Raw genomic sequence first — 14,812 nt, 5'->3', positions numbered from 1 at the left:
GAAGCTTGCAATAGTCCATGCAAGACTAGTGCTATCTGCAGAAATGTGCTCTGTTAGTAACCAAGTACATTTCTGCAAAATCCGAAACGGAGCTATGACAGCTCCAAATAAAGGCTGCATATCATTGAGGAAGCATGCCAATGGCCAAGTATAAGGCCATTGGCATTGTAAACTGTTTAAAAAATAAAAAAATCTACTTTTATTTTTATTAGCTGATCTCGGCTGTTTAAGCGTAGGGCAGCGGCGCGCAAACGGGATCGGGGGAAAATAATAAAATAAACCTAAAATAAGCACTCTAACTAAAATCAGTATTCTGCCATGCAAGTCAATGGCAGGCCGAAGACAACCTGGCCAGTGAGTAATGGTTGCTAAGAGGGGAGGCTCAGTGTGAGACATGTAACTATGCATTAGCAGGCAATCCTATGCAAATGAGGGGAAGGATAGTGAATCCCAGTTTTCCCCAACATGTGAAGCAGGTCCCAACAGTGTAAGAGTATGAAAAGCTGGGTGCAAGACTAGGATATAGGTGACATCATGGGGGGGGGGGTGTCAGGCATACTGTAAGCGGATTGGAACCATGTGGCTCGGGATTGCTCCGAACTTAACACAGCTAAGCTAGGGGGTGTGTCTAAACCTGCCTAGCACTCTTTACAAAGCCTAAGCAGGTGTGCGGGCCGCGCACAGGGTTTTAAAGAAAAAAAAAAGTAAACCAGGAAATATCAGCTCTGTGCACATTTGAGCACTCCGTTTGTGCTGTGCGCTCCCAGGCTTAAACAGGAAGGCAATGGGAAGGGAAAACAACTGTAGGAAGGTAAAGGTAATCAAGGAGAACTAGCTTAGCTGGCAGCTGAAATGTATCAAAATCAGCCAATTACACAGGCAGCAGACCAGCCCAGCCCAGCACACCACTATAAACAACGAAAAAATGATAAACACTATATAAGGGTTGCCTGAAGGAAGATGCTCACTCACACCGGCTATAATACAACCTGTTTAATACTTAAAAAAATAACATAAAGTTTAAAAGTACGGATCAAGCGCTTTCATCCACTGCAATGTGGACTTCATCAGAATCAATTATTCAATCATCTAGCAGTTAATTTATACATTTTTTGGCGCCAAACAAATGTGTCAAATTTAAAGAAACATCCTGCAATGTTGTTGCAATCTAAATAGTTAATGTGACAAATAAATCATATTGCAACTTGTTGCATATACAGGACGTCCTTATATATAAATAATAATAAATGTGTGTTTAGACAATAATTCAAACAACATTCGTGACTGTTGGTGTTATAATATAAAATCTAGATCCACTTGTAAAAATTGATATATCAAGTCCTAATCTTCTCACAGTTTTTAAACAACCCCGTGACTACTTAAAATAATAAATATAATTAAAATTAATTTATATTAATACCTTCCTACCTAATATCTGTATCAAGTAAGAAATCTAAAAACATACATATGAAAATGTAACATACAAAATACTTTGTATCCAGATAGAACCCTATAGGATACGTATGTGTACACAGACTATGTATACTAGTGATGAACCACATGTTGTAACATGGGAAAAACCACATATAATCTCAAATACATGTACCATGTTGAATCAAGTCCTAATACATAAGCATTGATTAATACATCCATATGGATCTTGAATTTTCAACAAATATATGTTTATATCAATTAATATACTCACAATATGTATTTTCAACACCTTGCAGTGTATAAAGACTTCCAAAATAATTGAAAATTTAAAAAAAAAATTTTTTTAAAAATAATCAATTGCAATAGTGTGTCAATTTATATTATAACATTGTTTTATCTTACGGTTTATCTTAGCCTCTGCAAAATGGGTTTAATAGTAATATAGTCATTCAGACTATGAAAACACCTTTCCCCCTTGTTTTTTCCCAAAAACAATGCACCACCGGTGTATACAAATGGGGAAATTTTACAAAACAAAAGTAAAACAAAAAATGTTAGGGGCTGCTTTTGCTATCATAAACCAGTATGTGGAAGAGGCTGAGGGTGGTGAGGATGTGAATGCTGCCGACCAATCCACAGTGAGGATACGGAGAAGAGTGTACAGACCCAGGGTAACTTAACAAGGGCTACATGAGCTGGAGATAGTGGAGCACTATAGGGTGGACAGGGACCTCCTACAGCAAATTGTTGAGCTGTGCCGGCCACGCCTCGCACACAGAACTAACAGAGGGGAACCCATCCCAGTGGATACCAAGGTATGTGTAGGCCTAAGAATACTAGCTACAGGTACCTTCCAAAGGCCAACTGGGGATATGATGGGTATTTCACAGGCATCAGCATCCAGGGTACTCCACCAGTTCCTGGATGCCATGTCAGCACATGTCAGTGAGCACGTATATATCCCAAACACCGGTGAGGCGTTGGCCTGCAATATGCGCTTCTTCCACCAAATAGCAGAATACCCTGAGGTAGTGGGTACAATAGACTGCATGCACACATGCATCAAAGCACCACCCGGTGAGCGGGGTATGGTCTAAATCAACCGCAAGGGCTTCCCCTCCATCAACTGCCAGGTCGTGTGCGATGCCCAGGGCATAATAATGTATGTGTGTGCTGGCTGCCCTGGAAGCTATCACGATTCCCACATCTGGCATCTGACGCAGCTGTACCAGAGATTTGCCAATGGGGACATCCCACACGGTCACCTAGTGGGGGATGCTGGATACGCACTGGAGCCGTGGCCAATGACACCCATCAGAAATGCACACACACCCGAACAAGAACTCCATAATGAGGCACACGCACAAACAGGAATCATAATAGAGCGTGTGTTTGGGATGCTCAAAGTCACAGTTCCGGTGCCTGGACACTTCTGGTGGAGCCTTGCAGTACTCACCAACTACATGTACCCAAATTGTCCTTGTATGTGCCATGCTACACAATATGATCCTGCGGAAACAGCTACAGCAGGAACAGCATGGGGCAGAGCCACACAGCCCTCCATCATTGCCAAGGCCTGCACAGGCACAGAGTGACTCAGAGGAGGAACAACTGAGCCTGCCCCAGTAGGCAGAAGGAGGCGTATTAAGTATGCCCTGGCCTTGGCAAAGAGGCAACACATAGCACATGCACTGACATGGTAGGGACCCAGGGAATGATACCTCTCTCTGACTCGCACATACAGTAAAAGGGATGCCAAACATGACACTACCTGTGCTCAACCATGTATAGGGAGTGTACTATGTGCATCTGACAGAGGCAGCTCTGCAGCACCACCCTCAATACTGGGACACCCACACGGTAAGTGACTCACACATGTCAGTCGGAGGGGGTTCACATACCCAACAACAGTCACAGCCAGCAGGACAGGTGTAGACAAACACAAACAAATGCTATACTATGGCCTCTGAATGAGGCATATGGGTAAACCCCCAGGCCTACACAGACAGTCTACAGCAGGCCAGGCAGTTGGATGTCAGTTGCGAAGGCTAGGAAGTCAGAAACTAATATGTAGGTAATTAAAAGCTAAGATCTGTAGTACACTGGTATGCCTCTAGCCAGTACTATAGACTGAAATGGAGTATCCGACATACCAGTACAGTCCTAGCAAATGTGTACAAGTGTCAAGTGTGTCCCCCCATCCTACGTAGACTTATAGTAACAGTCAGGTGTACCCCCCCACTCCTTTGTAGAACTGTAGACCTAGTCAGGTGTGTGTCCCCCATCCTATATACAAATATTGTAACAGTCAGGTGTGCCCCCCCAAACCTGTGTAGAAATGTAGAAACAGTCAGGTGCCCCCCCCCCCGCTATGCAGAAATGTAGCAACAGTCAGTGCCAACTGACCGATGGATACCCTGCAGACACATCATGCTACCTGTTGGTGTACAACACAAAGGTCAGCACCACAGTACAAACTACCTAGACTTGATCCACACATGCAATACAGACGGCCATACTGGGCATGCTCACATACTTAGAGAAATGAAGGCAATGTCAGTGAACAACATACTAAAAGGTCATACTGGGCATGCTCACACACAAACACATGAAGGCCATTTCTGCAAACACCAGTGGACCAGCCATATCTGGCAGTCGCAGTTCTTAGTGCACACACGTCAGTATGCACCACTCCTGCCTTGCACACACAGTGGATAGGACTAAAGACATATATGTAAGGACAACACACTATAATAAGCCAAAGGCAGATGGACATAGATGTGTGGAAGAGGGTGACTGTGACAAGGAGCCATCCAGCCCTGTCCCAACCAGCACACAGCCAAAGGACCCCAAACACATGAGGTGCAGATGTCACCCCCTGCAGATAATAGCCACCAGTATCTGTCAGCATTACAGACTATGTGGTGCACATGCCAGCTGTGCAATATGACTATATAAGGAAGTAGTCATGCAGTAACTGAATACATGTAACTGTGACATATGACTCCGTGTGCCCGCATGTGGCGTGTCTACCCCTAGATGAATGGGTTCTGGCCCATGCACACACCCCCCCTCACCACAGCCCTACTATAACAAGCCTGCTGAGGTTATCCAATATGAAATACACCCTTGGGAGAGCTGTAGCCCAGTAATCTCAGTGGCATCTTCCATACCTGCTGTAGTGTGATAAAGTAGTCGGGTAGGATTTCAAACCCCAAAATTGGCAATTGTTTGTGTGCGTGTCTGACTGTGTAGAGAGCAATGCTTTTTAGACTACTCACACTCCTTACAATTCATATACTCAACTTTGCCAAAGCTAATGATGTCACCAACCTAGAAATACACCTCTGGGAAGATTGCAGCTCAGTAATCTCCGTAGGGCATCCTGTAACTGCATACTGTTGTAGTATGATAAAGTAGTTATGTAGGTGTTCTAACCCTAGACATGGCAATTGTGTGTGTGTCTGTTTCTGACTGTGTAGAGAGCAATGGTTTTTAGACTACTCACACTCCTTGCAATTCATATACTCAACTTTGCCAAGGCTGCTGATGTCACCAACCTAGAAATACACCACTTGGAAACTCGTAGCCCAGTAATCTCTGTAGCGCGTCCTGTAACTGCGTATTGCTGTAGTGTGATAAAGTAGTTAGGTAGGTGTTCTAACCACAGACATGGCAATTGTGTGTTTGTGTGTGTCTGACTCTGTAGAGAGCAATACTTTTTGTTATTCACACTCCTTACAATTCATATACTCAACTTTGCCAAGGCTGCTGATGTCACCAACCTAGAAATACACCTCTGGAAAGGTTGTAGCCCAGTAATCTCCATAGCGGGTCCTGTAACTGCGTACTGCTGTAGTGTGATAAAGTAATTAGGTAGGTGTTCTAACCCTAGACATGGCAATTGTGTGTGTGTGTGTCTGTCTGTCTGTTTCTAACTGTGTAGAGAGCAATGGTTTTTAGGCTACTCACACTCCTTAAAATTCATATACTCAACTTTGCCAAGGCTGCTGATGTCACCAACCTAGAAATACACCACTGGGAAGATCGTAGCCCAGTAGTCTCTGTAGTGCGTCCTGTAACTGCATACTGCTGTAGTATGATAAAGTAGGTAGGTGTTCTAACCCCAGACATGGTAAATTTGTGTGTGTGTGTGTGTGTCTGTCCGTCTGTCTGTCTAACTGCATAGAGGGCAATGATTTTGAGGGTACTCACACTCCTTACAATTCATATACTCAACATTGCCAAGGCTGCTGATGTCACCAACCTAAAAATACACCTCTGGGAAGGTTGTAGCCCAGTAATCTCTGTATCGCGTCTGGTAACTGCGTACAGCTGGAGTGTGGCAGTTCTGGATGTTTTGTGTGTGTTCCAATGTCTGTGTACGGAGAAATGCATTATAGGCTAGTCACACGCAGTACATTCCAAATGCCCTACTTTGGTAATCCTGCTGATGTCATCCACTGTGAAATACACCTTTGGGGAAAGAGTACTCTAGTAATCCCTGTGGTGTGTCCTATAACAGCTCCATGCTGTAGTGTGATATAGACCTCAGTCAGGGGTTCTATACCCACACATGTCCATTGTGGATGTTTTGTCTGTGTCGCACAGTCTGTGTAGGGAGCAATGCATTTTAGGCTACTCACTTACAGTGCATGTGAAATGCCCTACTTTGGTAATCCTGCTGATGTCATTCATTGTGAAATACACCTTTGGGGAAGGAATACTCCAGTAATGTCCATGGCGCGTACTATAACTGTGTAGTGCTGTACTGTAATAAACTAGTTAAGTAGGAGATCTACTCCAAGACATGTGTGTGTGTGTGTGTGTGTGTGTGTGTGTGTGTGTGTGTGTGTGTGTGTGTGTGTGTGTGCGTGAGTGTGCGTGTGTGTGTGCGTGTGAGTGTGCGTGTGTGTGTGCGTGTGTGTATGTGCGTGCGTGTGTGCGTGCGTCTGTGCGTGCGTGCGTCTGTGCGTGTGTGCATGTGTGTGTGTGTGTGTGTTTGCAACTCATATCCTGTGTAGAGGTGGTTGTGAGTGTGCGACACCCATGGCCAATGTAGAGCGGGTCTTGCATATTTCTTATATGGTGGCCCTACTATACATCACAATGTCAACCGTACTAGGATAACAGATGTAAAAAAGCTGAGAGGCTGGGGTGCAAAGCCATACCCATACATGTGACATCAAGGCCAGGCAATGACAGTTAGTAACCCCAGTATTACCCAGACCACACTCTCTACCCATGTGTCATAACACACACATGCCTAGGCAACAGCAAATATGTGGGTAGTACACTGCATATTGGCCACTGATAGTGACTATGGAGTGATAGCAGTGAACTACAGAGGGCATGTCACCCTGCCCATCTGTCCAATATGCACGTACATGCAGACAGTGCACCTCCCGCATGTTCCCAATGGACACCTGCACCACCTTTGGTACCTTCACATGTGACCCACACTGGACATACCATGCTTGACAACATGGCCTCCATGGACAGATGCCTCTGGCACCAGGGAATGCTGTTAGCATGCTATCAATGTAGGTGAAGGGTAAACCTGCTGCCCATTACCAGTTCCTGCCACAGGTGGGCAAGACTGGCACATCTGATGATAATCCGTGTTCACAACATGGGCCAGACACCCAAGGTACAGTTCCACATGTCAATGTACATGCATGTGGGAGGTGTGCACATCCTAGACACCATCCATATCATGGACTAAGGAACACATACATGGCAGGTGATGCGCAGCATTGGCCACACATAATAGTCACCCAGGTGACTGGATGGGGGATACAATACCCACCTGTGTGGGCAAATGCAGAAACTACAGCCCTGAGCCACAATGCAGACCATTGTCATGTGGCCTGATGCCAAGGTATACCCATCACCTACCCTTGTATAGCCTGCTGGTACAGTTGACCACGACACACCCATGCAGACATGTACACATGCATGTATGATGTGTATGGCCACATCCACACTTATTACAACCCCCATGGGCATACTGAAGCATGTTGTCCAATGTCTGACACCTCCTCATAATCTTTGTCCTTATGACCTCCATATGACCCGTGTGGTGCATGTGATACCTGTGTTGTGGCAATCCCACTACTGATGAGTTGTACTCCAAGTGTGTAAATGTGTGTGGGTCCCTGTGAGACTGTGGCTGTGTTGACGCTGCCACCTGTTCATGCAGATAGGCATGTGTACGTCACCTACCTTATATGTACAGTATCCCTGTTGCAGATATCACTCACCATCACATATATGTTCTGAGTGCTCCACAACAGGTAACCCATGTGGCGCATCCAATAACTGCATCTAACTGTGATAGCACTACATAGTTGTCGGGAGGTTGATACCCTGTGCTGGTAGGTGTGTGACACAAACATGCTACAGTTTTACTCTCCCACCCCTCCCTGACAGGTATTTGCCTCTGTCTGCCTCTCTCACCCCCCTCTCTGGTGGATGTGGAAACCCACACCTGCCATGTTTAGGCAGCAGCATGTGTAATTTAAGTGCTGCTCATGATCAGCTGATGGCCTCTGCACGAATCGCAGCCCACCCCTAGCTGATTGCATGTGGAACAGCTGTGGTAACATTCCCATAGCCAATTGCAGGGAAACACACTCCAGTATCTAGGAACATCATGGTGGTGTTGGCCCTTTTCATTCACTGTGAGCAGGAACTAGATCTGTTGTTTGCCAAACAGCATCTCAGATGGACTGGGGATTTACCTCTAACAACATACACTGTGGAAAGAGGGCAACAAACAGGAGGGGGATATGCCTGACCTGACTACAGCCTGTAAGTGCTGCTATACTGCATTTGGAGTAATGTTGGTTTAACAGTGTTTGTCTGGATATGGCTGTCGTACATGATGCAATACCTGCCATGTCAGTTCCATGTTTATAATAAATTCCCATCTGCAGGGTCATCTGCAGACTGGCCAGTGTTGTGCCTTTGGTTTCATGTGTTAGCAACGGAGAATCTATCTGTGGACTGCAGAAAGTAGTGTGAGGATTGCAGTCTGTAGATGGTGAAGGCCGTGACAGTTACTGACTTCATATCCCTCATAGGACATATGTTGCAACAAACCCTGGTACAACAGTAAATGTATGAGGGTATCACAGCAACATGTCAATATTGGCCCTGTGTATGTGCTTCCAGTCACACCTCTGTCAACCTTTGTACATATGTCATGCATGAAGTGGTGCATATGTGCCATACACCATAGTTAGTGTCATCATATCTGATAACAAGCCAGTGATATATCAGACTGCTACACATGTTATGTACAGTAGGGGTTATATTTCATGACATAACCTGGACTTTCTGTGGATGACTGCACAGTACTGAGGTCTGTGTACTTATGGTGAATGTCAGCAGTGTGTGTATTATTAATATGTATTTTAGCCGGTGTACAGACTGTGGTCGATGTGATTGTTCTAACTCCCCTCCTATCTGATGTTACATGCTGCCCCACTGCATGGTACCGTATTGGCGTACATGTTCATACGGCCATACACACACATGTCCCATACCACAGACAGCCATCAGACCAAACTGTGTAGCAGCCCAGTATATGTAGGGTCATTCTGTGAGTGGCACATATGAGGATGGTGTAGAACAGATAGTCCATATACTGGAATATTATGCTAGCATACCATATGAGGTTGTGGTTGTGTACACATTGGTTGTGGTTATGCACTTTCATACAGGTGTATCTTACCCTGTGCTGTGACATGCCTGTGGAGCCTGCTATATATGCAGGTACATGTGCATTCCCCCATAGGGGTGTAGGCCAGTGTTGAGCCAGTCCGCCTGTAGCCTGCACAGTGCATTGTTACATGCCTAGCAGCTTAGTGTACTTACCCAGTGAGATGTCATGTGCAGATACTTGCCAGATGTACTGCTGCCGTGCCTCCCTTAAAAGTCATGTATGGCAGACAGAGCAATGGGATGCTGTACAGATGTATGTCAACATCTAGTGTGTAGTATGTGGCCATGGCACCCCTGCACCAGCAGTCATGATGTGTCAGGCCAGACAGGAGTGTGTGAATGCATAACCCCTGGCGGCAAATGTATACCAGTCGTTATGTGTTACACCCATCTACATGGCTGTCTACATCCATATTGGCAGGCATGTTACACATGTTGTGCACTAAGGGCTTATGTGTATACCTCTGGACTGTACAGGGTGTGTCAGAATTTCCACATATATTGGACAATATCTCTGCTGCAGTCGACAGGGCCATTACATGCTAGCAGCGGTATATTACAATGATTTCCTTAGGATGGCTGTCAGTAGCCAATGGCACACATGTTAGAAGCAGATATGACCTTCCACACACACACACCATGCCTGTGAAGACAATCCCAATGACAGAATGACAGTAGCAATAGTGTACTAATACTCCTGCTATACATACCTGACATCCCCCTGCACTACGACTTTGGGACTATAGGGGCTGGGGTAGGGCTACACTCCATGTCCAGGACATATGGTGGAAATATATGTACATATACTTATCCTGATAGTCATATATATATGAGTACACATGTGTAGTACTCCCAATTACCACTGTCATGGCAACCACCCACTATAAATCCCTACATCATGTGGGCGTGGTCCTTTTACATTTCCTGTGTGATGGACATCCTACTGTGTGTGGGCATCAGTGTTACAGACAGCAGGTAGCACTACCCCTTACAGGAGAGCCTGTACACTCAGGGCAGCTACATATCCGTAGGAGGTTCAGGAACTACAGACAGAGTGTGAGTAGAGTTGTGTTATGCTTTGTATAGCACTGGTGTTACATGGTGTACGTGTACAAACAACTATACCTTTGAATGCAGTCTGTATGCATAGCTCTCAACTGTGGGCCTATCCTCTTGGTGGCCAAAGGTGTGCCTATCATGTGTTGTCTGTCCACCACACAGGTCCTGTGTCAGATATGTCACTGGCAGTGTGTGTGTGCTGAGTGCTATCAGTACATGGCTGCTTCCATTTCTGTTTCTGACCTCAAAACCCCGACTAAGGGTACATTGCAGACTATCCTGTAACATCAGCAATCTGCTTAGTGTACGGCAACAGTTCTCTACATGTGTGCCTGTGTCCCAGCCTTTGTTCACCACCTACATATCAGGCTTTGCACATATGACATGCTGTAGGCAGTTGTTCCATAGTGGACTGTGAGTACATCACACTGCCATTGCTGCCAGCAGTCCACGTCTGTTGTATCCCCCACACATATGGTGGGGCTGGGTCCATATATGTGTGTGCATCAGCGAAACAATACATATGTGTTCTTGTGCACTCCAGAGGCCAGTGTCTGTAACAGTGGTATATGGCCCTGTATTAATGAGTCAGGGGAAGCACCATAAATGACCTAGGCTGTTAAAATATGTGGGGGTATCAAGGATGAGCTGCCTTAAGGTATCCGGATGTACAGTACTGTATACTTCACCTATATTTACATTACTTACATATCCTGGGTTAATGCAAGCCTACCACATCCTGCCATACAGACTGTTATGTTTGTCAGTGTGCATGTGATGGTGTCAGTTATGCCTTATTATACAACGACCCCACATTAATATTCAAAAACGTGCACGCTGATTGGTCAGCATGCACGTTGTAAATCCGAGTTACAGTAATGGAAAAAGGTCCGGTCGCCCAGACTTTTTCCATTACTATAACTCTTACAGCAACACTGTCTCACTATGTTAAACGAGTTTAACATAGCGAGACAGCTTTAAAAAAAGCAACGGAGATTCTCCGTTGCTTTTTTTAAAGCTGTCGTGCTATGTTAAACCCATTTACCATAGCGAGACAGTTTGTAAAAAGCAACGGAGATCTTGCTTTCTCCGTTGGTTTTTTCAAAACTGTCTCGGTATGTTAAATGGGTTTAACATAGTGAGACAGCTTTAAAATAAGCAACGGAGATTCACCGTTGCTTTTTTTAAACATCTCTCACTATGTTAAACCCATTTAACATAGCGAGACAGTTTGTAAAAAGCAATGGAGATCTTGCTTTCTCCATTGCTTTTGCCCACAGCTCTGATGTACTGTGTACGCAAGTGCAGTACATCAGACCTGCCGCAGAATACCAGACAGCTGCAGAAGGGCAGCAAGGAGGCATTATACAATGCCATTATTTAAGAAAAATAATAATTTTTTTTCTTAAATAATGTCATTGTATAATAGCAATAACCCACTTCTGGGTGTGGGTAATGCTGGATTAACCCACGGTTGGCTTTGTTTGGCCACTCGGACTTCGCCCTCGTGACCAAACCATACCAACCGTGGATAAATCCAGCATTACCCACACCCAGGCATGGGTTATTGCTATATTATGTAACAGTTACAACCCATTTAATCACATGACATCTTTACCACCTACTTATGTTGTACAGAGTGTAGATAGAGGCTGCTGAACTATACACCTGCATTACATACTGTTGATTGTTTAGTATCCTGTGGCACAGTCTGTCCTCACTATTGTACAAATCGATGTTGTGAACCTTTCCAGACTACTGTAGTAGTATAACTGTTACACAGTTGCATTCCTCTGTGTATATGGATGTCAGTGTCTGAACAGCTATATGACATGGCATATAGAACTGTAATAGTACACAGTGAAAGGTATTACATTTCTGCAGAACTGTGTGTGGTGTTTTCCCTATGACCTCTCTGTGGGTATATGTTGCAGGCAATGAATGTCATTTGCATGGGTGGCCCATACAGTGTCCAGTTGTTCAGGTGTTAACTGTAGGCATAGTGGCTGTTCCATATTGTGTGCACCTTCTACATATGTATCATACTGTACATGTATCTGCATGTGTATGTGTAGTCACATGTATATATATATATATATATATATATATATATATACATATATATATATATATATATATATATATATATATATATATATATATATATATATATATATATATATATATATACTATACATATATGTATATATATATATATATATATATATATATATATATATATATATATATATACACACACATATATATCTTCTTCTTCTTTCGGCTGCTCCCATTAGGGGTCGCCACAGCAGATCAGCTGTTTCCATTTCTTCCTGTCCTCTGCATCTTGCTCTGTCACACCAACTGCCTGCATGTCCTCTCTCACCACATCCATAAACCTTATCTTAGGCCTTCCTCTTTTCCTGTTACCTGGCAACTTCATCCTTAGCATCTTTTTCCCAATATACTCTGCAACCCTCCTTAGCACATGTCCAAACCAACGTAATCTTGCCTCTCTGGCTTTGTCTCCAAACCTTCCAACCTGGGCTGACCCTCTAATATACTTATTCCTAATCCTGTCCATCCTCGTCACACCCAGTACAAATCTTAACATCTTCAACTCTGCCACATCAAGCTCTGACTCCTGCCTTTTTGTCAGTGCCACTGTCAGAAACCCGTATAACATAGCTGGTCTCACTACCCTCTTGTAGACCTTCCCTTTCACTTTTAGTGGTACTCGTCTGTCACAAATCACCCCTGACACTCTTATCCACCCACTCCATCCTGCCTGTACTCTCTTCTTCACCTCTCTTCCACACTCACCATTACTCTGAACTGCTGATCCCTATATATACGTATAGATACACACATATGTATATATATATATATATATATATATATATATATATACACATACACACATATCTATATATACACATATCTATACACACACACACACACACATATATATATATATATATATATATATATATATATGTATATACACATATTTGTACATATGTATATATGTATCTGCATATCTATGTAGCCATATCCTGGGGATGTTGATGGCTTCCACAGTTTACATTTCCTATGGGAAGCACACTGTACTGTATGATATGTCACCAATACCAGCCTGACATCATACAGGTGGCATGTAGTACTGTTAACATCTCGTGCCCATGTCATGCCAGGTCCTGGTTATAGGTTCTGCAACACTTGGTAATGTGTCACAGAGCGGACGTGTATGGCTGTGGGGGAAGTCCTATTTGTAGAAGATGTACAGTGTGTGAGGCCTCCCAACACCATTAACAGTGCATGTGGACATATGTGTGTTTGTTACTCTGCCATTGCTATCTACAGATGTATGGCCATATACATATATATATCTATATCTATATCTATATATATATATATATATATATATATATATATTTACACCAATATAGAAATATATACATGCTTACATATTAATAACTATGTCTGTATATACCTACATAGATGTATATCTGCGTACACATATGTAACTTGCTGTGTATATGTAGACATACAGGTGTAGATACATATATGCGTCGATGTAGGTATATGCATGTATATATGCCCATATACATTTATATAAATGTATAGAGATTTAGAAATTATATATATGTACATATACAGATATGTTGTATCTGTTTACAGATTAATATATTTCCACACATACATCTAGATGATGGTATACATTCTCTGTACTGTTGCATTACTGCACTGGATGATATGTTTGGGAAAGCATGAGGATTATGCATGTCTGACGTGGCTTAGTCGTAAATCACTTTGTGTATGGTTTGCAGGGTCCTTGGTTTGACCCTTGCAGGAGCTGTTTGTTTTGCTGGTGGGCAGAACATGGATAGTTAGATACAGACAGCTTAAGGCAATTTTTAGCAGTTGTAAGTGGGTCTGTGCTGCGCTAAGCACTGCCTACACAGGTTAAGCAATATAGAAGCTAATTGACTGTAAGAAACTATAACTGGCAGTTGGCAGTACTTAGCTCTGTGCAAACCCACTTACAACTGCTTTAAAGTGCCTTAATCACTCTGTATCCAACGGCCCGTGTTATGCCCAGCAACAAAATGAACAGCTCATGCAAAGCTCAAAACCAGGACCCTGCACACCATACACAAAGTGATTTACCACTAAGCCATGGCAGATATGCATAATCATGATGTTTTCACATACATATCATCCAGCCCAGGTATTCAACACTACTGGGAATGGATTCCACCATGTAGATGTATGTGTGTGTGTATATATATTTATATTTAAATTGATATAACATATCTATATATATAGATATATAGAAATATTTACACACACATATATATATATATATATATATATATATATATATATATATATATGCCAATATATACATATATACATAGATATGCATACATCTATAGATATATATATGTATACATCAACATGTCTACATATATACAGTAATATATATATATATTTTTATATATATATATATATATATATATATATATATACATATACATATTTATATATATATATATATATATATAGATGTAAGCATATATATGGTTCA

General features: G+C 42.9%; 1 protein-coding gene across 6 annotated transcripts in view; it reads right to left on the bottom strand.

Moving 5' to 3' along the window:
• APBA2 (amyloid beta precursor protein binding family A member 2) overlaps positions 1 to 14,812 on the bottom strand; it is a 2,738,723-nt gene that overhangs the window by 2,628,103 nt on the left and 95,808 nt on the right. The gene's annotated exons all lie outside the window — the stretch shown is intronic.

Source organism: Protopterus annectens, chromosome 7.part1 (assembly GCF_019279795.1).
Source record: "Protopterus annectens isolate FY-2018-M chromosome 7.part1, PAN1.0, whole genome shotgun sequence".
NCBI lineage: Eukaryota > Metazoa > Chordata > Ceratodontiformes > Protopteridae > Protopterus > Protopterus annectens.
This window is presented reverse-complemented; position numbering and strand designations above follow the sequence as displayed.